This window comes from Lactuca virosa, chromosome 1, assembly GCF_052849685.1.
Source record: "Lactuca virosa cultivar CGN04683 chromosome 1, Lactuca_virosa_CGN04683_v6, whole genome shotgun sequence".
Lineage (NCBI taxonomy): Eukaryota > Viridiplantae > Streptophyta > Magnoliopsida > Asterales > Asteraceae > Lactuca > Lactuca virosa.
The window spans coordinates 242879997-242887743 of NC_136426.1; the positions used below are offsets into that span (position 1 = coordinate 242879997).

Below are 7747 nucleotides of genomic sequence, written 5' to 3' on the forward strand. Positions count from 1 at the left end.
AATCGAGTTCTAAGCTTGGGAGGGTGAAAAGTGATGAAAGGAGGCTGAGTCTACCCTTTGTACATGTGAGTGTGCTGCCAGGAGAGGGGTGTACGGCCGTACACTCCTTGTGTTGGAGTGTAAGGCTCGGTTTTGATGCTAGAAGTGTACGCGATCCATTCCTATGTTCAATGCTTGAATGTACTGACCTTTGGACCTTTAAATGGACTCTAAACAAGGCTAAATGATAGCAGAAATAAGATTGACACTCAGTCGAGTTGGCTGGCGGAGCTTTACCAGGCAAAAATTTAAAATTTTTCGAGTTGTCACAATCATAGATTGGTGGAGCGCGTGTGGTTAACCGGCACATCGATTATGTGATAAATATAAGGGTACCAAGTTAATTTTCATGGTTATTCACACCTTGTTTTGTGATCCGCGGCATCCCAGTCACAAACTTGAAGGGCATAATCGAGATTTAAACATGCCATTGAAAAGTTCAATGAATCTCAAAAGATCTAGGAGTTTCAATCCAATTAAAACCTAATAATTTATTTCGTTTTTCATGGTGGAAATTGGTGAATCGTCATTCGCCTACCTTCAAATATTTTATAGCTTGGATTACGGCATCCCTCTTCCAAGTTGTAAAATATTGTGTTGGGTCCTAGCCTTAATATTACATTTGGGTGTCTTATTAAGGATTCTTTATCTAATCTAAACTTTTCTTTCTTCTTTTTAGATGTCTTCCAACAATTCTTCTGGCTCAAACCCTACCAGCTCCTTCTCTCTCATGAATCTTTGTGGGAGAGTCATCTTTGATGGTTCCAACTTTAATGATTGGATCGGGAACATCAGGATGGTCACACGTTACGAGGACAAGGAATATGTCCTCGACAAGGAGCTGAAGGAAATTGATGAGTCTTCTACTACTCCACAGGAAATCGCTGACTTTAGGACTTATGAGAGAGATGCCACCAAGGTGGCATGTATCATGTTGGCCACAATGACAGTTGAACTCCAAAAGTCCTATGAGGACTTTTACCCTTTTGAGATGTGCATGGACCTGATGGATAGATACCATCAGAGTGCTCGTCAAGAGAGGTATGAAATCATCTCTTCCATGATAACAACCCGAATGAAGGATGGTGAACCCATCACGGGCCACATGCATAAAATGCAAAGGTTTGTGGACCGTTTACTGAAGTTGAATGTGAACTTCCCCGAGGAGTTGGCTATTAATATCATACTGCACTCCTTTCCTCCATGTTATGATCAGTTCCGAATGACCTATCATATGAACAAGGAGGAGGTCACACTCAGCAAGCTTCATGGACTTTTGAAGACCGCCGAAAGTGGTCTCAAAGGTAAATCGGTTGTTACCACTCCTGTTTTGGAAATAGGGCAAGGTAAAGGGAAGAATAGGAAGACCCCTTCAAAGGGTAATAAGGGAAAGTCCATTGATGGTTCCTCTTCAAGTGGAACCAAAGGTGGTCCTGCTACTCCCTCTTCCAACCCTAAAGAAGCTGAATGCTTCTATTGTCATGATAAGGGGCACTGGAAGCGAAGCTGCCCCCAGTACTTGCAGGATGTTAAGGATGGGAAAGTAAAACCCACCCATGCAGGTATTTACACTATATTGTCTAATAACTCACCACATACTAACTCTTGGGTCCTTGATACAGGTTGTGGAATTCACATATGTTCTGATTTCCAGGGCCTAAAAAGAAGTGAGGATGTGGAGCATGGGAAGATAAACTTAATCATGGGGAATAGGAAAGCTTCACCTGTCACCAGGATTGGAGTTTATTCTTTATTGATGAGTAGTGGGTTAGTGTTAGATTTGAATAAATGTTGTTACTCGTCTGAAATGGCGAGTAATATTATTTCTTTTCATGGTTTGTACAAGCAAGGATTTACTTTTTCATTTGATAATGAATGTGGTGGTATTAATGCTTTTTATAATAGTTTTTTTTATTTTAAAGCATTACCTTGTGATGGTGTATATGAAACTATGTCGGTTGTAGACAACTTAGGAAATAATGTATTGCATCTTGATTCTTCCACTAGTTTGGACAAAGCATCCTTGTGGCATTGTCGTCTTGGACATGTTAACAAGAAGCGCATAGGCCAACTCCAAAAGGCTGGAGTCTTGGATTCATTTGACTTAAAGTCGGATGATAGTTGCGAGTCTTGTTTACTTGGTAAAATGACAAAGTCACCCTTAACTGGTACTTGTGCTACGGGTGAAGGTTTGTTGGACCTCATACACACAGATGTGTGTGGACCCTTCAAAACCGCCACAAGGGATGCTAGCCGCTTCTATGTGACTTTTACTAATGATGGTAGTAGATATGGTTACATTTACTTAATCAAACATAAGTCAGAAACCTTTGAAAAGTTCAAAGAGTTTAAACAGGAAGTGGAGAATCAGCTGTCAGGAACATTAAGATGCTTCGATCCGATCGAGGTGGAGAGTATCTTAGTACAGAGTTCCTTGACTATCTTAAGGAATGTAGAATTGTTTCACAATTGACACCTCCCAATACACCACAGCTTAATGGTGTGGCTGAGAGGCGCAATCGAACCTTATTGGACATGGTTCGTTCCATGATGAGTCGAGCTTCGTTACCAATCTCATTTCGGGGGTATTCCTTAGAGACTACTGCACATATCCTTAATCTAGTCCCAACTAAAAAGGTTGCCAAAGCACCTCACGAGATGTGTACTGGGAAATCTCCCACATTAGACCACATCAAGATTTGGGGTTGCGAGGCTTTCGTGAGGCGTGAGACTCACGATAAGCTCGAACCTCATAGTGAGCGGTGTATTTTCATCGGTTACCCACAGAAATTCTTTGGTTACCTCTTATACAGACCCAATGAAAATGTGGTCTTTGTGGCAAGGAGAGGGGTCTTTCGCGAGAGAGAATTCATAAGCCAAGGAAACAGTGGGAGGCAAATTGACCTTGAAGAGCTTCAAGAGTCAAGTGGTGAAGGAACCTCAAACCCTAGCAATCAACCTGAGGAGGAAACTCCTATTGAACCAACTGACGAGTTTGTAACTCTGAGGCGTTCCAACAGAGTTAGGAATCCACCTGAGCATTACTATGGCTTCCATATTACTACGGAAGGTGATACATTTATCAGTGATAGTACACTGGTAAATTTAGATGAACCTAACAACTATAAGGAAGCCATGGCAGGCCCTAAGTCTGCTAAATGGAAAGAGGCTATGGACAGCGAGATTCAGTCCATGTATGACAATCAAGTTTGGAACTTGGTTGACAATGTATCGGGTCGTAAGACAGTCGAGTGCAAATGGATCTTCAAGAAGAAGACCGACATAGATGGGAAAGTGCACACTTATAAGGCGCGACTGGTTGCAAAGGGGTTCACCCAAACTCAGGGAGTTGACTATGATGAAACCTTCTCACCAGAAGTGAAGATTAAGTCTATTAGGGTTATGCTAGCCATTGCTGCATTTCATGATTATGAAATATGGCAAATGGATGTCAAAACCGCTTTCCTTAATGGAAAGTTGGCTGAGGATGTTTACATGAGTCAGCCAGAGGGTTTTGTCAATGCAAAGTACCCTGATAGAGTGTGTAAGCTTGAGCAATCCATTTATGGATTGAAACAGGCATCTCGCAGCTGGAATCTTTGTTTTTATGAGAAAGTCAAAGAGTTTGGTTTTTCGAGAAGCGAGGATGAGTCTTGTGTATATGTCAGAGCTAGTGGGAGTATAGTTAGCTTTTTGGTACTGTATGTGGATGACATATTACTCATAGGAAATGACATCCCAACTTTGCAGGAGATTAAGTCCTGTCTTGGGAAGTGTTTCGCTATGAAGGACCTTGGAGAAGTTGCCTATATCCTAGGGATAAGGATATTGAGAGATAGGAGTAAAAGACTAATTGGACTTAGTCAGAACACTTACTTGGACAAGGTGTTGAAGAGGTTCAACAAGCAGAATTCCAAGAAAGGTGATTTACCGATCCAAAGCAATGCCAAACTGAGTAAGGCTCAGAGTCCGAGTACAGAGGCTGAGATAGCTGAGATGAGTCGATTACCATATGCTTCCGCTGTTGGCTCGATCATGTATGCTATGAATTGTACCCGCCCTGATGTAGCCTTTGCTTTGAGCATGGTCAGCAGATATCAGGGGAATCCTGGCAAGGCTGACTGGACTGTGGTAAAGAACATTCTCAAGTACCTACGAAGGACTGAGGACTGGATCCTTACTCTTGGTGGGAGTGATGACTTGATAGTAGTAGGGTATAGTGACGCCAGCTTTCAAACCGAAAGAGATAATTTCCGCTCTCAGTCGGGCTGGGTCTTTACCCTGAATGGAGGGGCAATTACTTGGAAAAGTTCCAAGCAGGAGACAGTAGCTGATTCGACATGTGAATCAGAGTACATAGCAGCAAGTGAAGCGGTGAAGGAGGCGATATGGCTGAAGAACTTCATCGGAGACCTTGGAGTTGTACCAGCTATAAAGGAGCCTATGGAGATTTTCTGTGACAACAATAGTGTGGTTGCCTTAGCCAAGGAGCCAAGAGATCATGGCAGATCCAGACACATTGACAGAAAATATAACTTCATAAGACACAAGATAGAAGAAGGACTCCTCGTGGCAAAGAGGGTATTGTCAGAAGAGAACCCATCAGATCCCCTCACGAAGGGACTGACTAGGGTTACGCATTTGCTGCATGCGAGGCGCATCGGGCTAAAGGACGATATTAGTTTTACTGAATAGATAGCTATTTCTGAAACTTGTAAAATGTAATTGACATTTGGTGATTAAATAAAAGTTGTTATTTGTTTATGAGTAAAGTGGTACCATCTTGTGTCAATCGTTTACATTTGTTTCAACTTTGCATGTTTTGACTTCCAGAATAATTACTTTATTCAAACTCTCCACAGTCAATCATACTTTTGGAAGTGGGTATGAGTCAAGATTGTCATGAATTGGGCTTGTAGATGTCTAAGGTGTTTAGACATAGCAAAAGTTGATGCAACATTCATGAGTTCTCATAAGTTCTGAGTATTGGATTAAACCCACGCTCACTTGTATCACTTCATGGAATTTATCTCGAGTGATCGTGAGATGGTAATATCATATAAGTCTTCAAACCTAGAGATATGAGTTGTTGACTATGAGTTGGTTGTACATTGATTGTACGAAAACGCATCAGTAACTTGATGTTATAAAACGTGCCTTTGTGTATGATTCAACAAGTAGTTATTACAAGCATATGAGTCGAATTTTATCTTTTCCTTTTAGTCCTTGGAGGATTAGAAGCGATATCTGGCCCCCTCGATGATTTTGTTTTGACCTATGTGTCGGGCCCGGTCAGAACCAAATTGATGTGTTCAGTTTAGTTCTATGTCAAAAAAATCGGAAATCGGGAAACAAACTGCTGGATAATAAGTATGACGTTGTTCCATATATTTGTCCGGCTGATATCTTGAGAACAGAGGATTATATGATCACTTATCTTAAATGGAACTTCATAGTTCAACAGAGTTTTAAGAGCTACGATTGCTGGTCGATTCCTGAAGTCATACTTGCAACTATAGTTATCAGACTTATCCAAGTGGGAGACTGTTGGATAAGGTGTCTAAGTCCATAACTATATTTGGTATACACTTGACCCGACCCGACATGGTCCATTTGGGTTGCACTTTACCGGAACAATTTGTATGCATAGTCTTTTGAGAATAGTATATTTATGATTTATTAATATATTATAAGTTATAATATATTAATATGAAATCATATTATGTAATTAGTATTGATCAAGAATTAATTTGGAATTAATTTAGTGATCAAAAACAAATTAATTAAATATTGACTCTTATATATATATATATATATATATATATATATATATATATATATATATATATATATATATATATATATAGAATGGGCCAATGTTCATTTAGGATGGGCTAAGATTGCATGGAAGTCTATGGATAGTCCATGGAGATTTTAACCCATGGATCCTATGGAAATGAAAGGTCATGGGTATAAGGGTTTACATGGATGTAACCCTAATCCACTATAGTATATAAAGAGGTCTTTGGCACTTGAAATGGCACTAATGTGTGAGATAACAAGGGTGGGCCGATTTCAAGAGTGCATCATATTCTCTCAAAGTCTTCCAAGTTGTTTTGGTGATTTGTGATTCCACTTGAGGCATTCACATTATTGGTGCTACGCTTTTAAAGCTCCAAGCAATAAACCACAAGAAAAGGTATGTCATCCTACTAATTTGTATATTACATGTACCCCAATCACATGCTAGTTAGGATGAAACCTTGTCAAAAGAAAGTTTGCATGTATAATAGAGAAAACATAGATCCAAGGTTTCTAGGGTTGCATGCACACCATAGGAGTGTTAGAATGCTCAAAACCCTTCAAAAATTCCCAACAAAACCAAACTTTAGCGGTCACAATTTCTATGGTCTTTAACTTGCAAGCTTATACTTCAATTTCCGTAAGATTTCTTCTTTTATTTTTCTTTCAGCTTGGATCAGTTTGAGTAGTTAGGTACCTTTCTTCCACCGTTGACTCTTTTCGCTACTCAGTTCCAACCTGGATTAATGATAGAAGAAACAAAACAATGGAGGTAAAATGGTCATTTTAAAGAAAGTAACAGAAATGGGTCCACTAAACATACCAAGATCCACATCAGTTAAAAACTTACTCTTTTAGTTGAAAAGATAACACGTAGAAGGACTTACCTTGGCGGGAAGAAGGACAAAGATATAGATAGAAAGAAACAGGGTAGTGATAGAGATAGAGATAGAGATAGATTTACAGGGTGGTAATTAGTACTAACCGTGTTGCAGATATGAAAGGTACCAACATACCAAGCATACTTGGAACCTGTAATAGACCAACCAACAAAACAATCATAGGACTTCTTCTGAAAGATGTTTGGGCGCTTCCTTATATATATATTTGACTATTAAATCTATATCGTCAATGAAGTTGTGATCATCTAGCATTCGTGGATCATCTTTGTTTATATGTTCTAACAGCCGAATTTAATCAAAATTACAAAACCTGCCAAGGAAAATGGGTTGAAAAAGATCATAACGAAAACCCCAATTTCACATAAAACAGAAAACATACTTGCTTGTAAAGAGCATGCCAAAGATGAAACGAAAGATGGTGAAAGTGATAATTCATTTATGTGATAACTTCTAACATAAAGTTTTGGTAATTACCTTTCAAAAGTCTGAAAAACCTGTAGAAATTGACGATTCGTAAGGTTTTCAAGCATTAAAAACCAAATAGCACCTCTTCCGCATTCACCCTTGCCGACAACCACCACCGTATCACCAGAGAAGACACCCAATGAAATTAGACCTACAACAAACAAAGGGAAAACGAAACCCATAAGAAAGATGCAAAATCTCATCCTAATGGTAGATTAAGAACCCATTTCGACACACAACATTATAAAACAAATCATACACAGACAATAAATAAAAATGGAGTAAAAGAAGTCCCAAAAAACAAACACGACAACAAAATAATACAAATTATTGTTCCAAATTCCAACTCTTTGTAATCCATCCAATTCATGTTTTTTTATGGAAGCATGTACCATTGATTAATCAGAGGGTTGACATTGATGGCAATCGAATTTGATCGACATTTAAGGAAAATATATGCAGAACCATTTACATGTAAGGTATATATGACTTTTTCTATTTGAATTAATGTAGAGAAAAAGAGCTTAAAAAGTCAAGAA

At 39.1% G+C, this 7747-nt stretch overlaps 1 long non-coding RNA gene across 1 annotated transcript; it reads right to left on the bottom strand.

The window, feature by feature from the left end:
• Positions 1-6383: 6383 nt before the first annotated feature.
• LOC145108985 (uncharacterized) lies at positions 6384-7456 on the bottom strand. Its single transcript, XR_013708687.1, has 3 exons — positions 7218-7456; positions 6827-7053; positions 6384-6579 (listed from the first exon to the last, which is right to left on the bottom strand). It is a non-coding gene; the product is annotated as an uncharacterized LOC145108985 (long non-coding RNA).
• Positions 7457-7747: the final 291 nt, after the last annotated feature.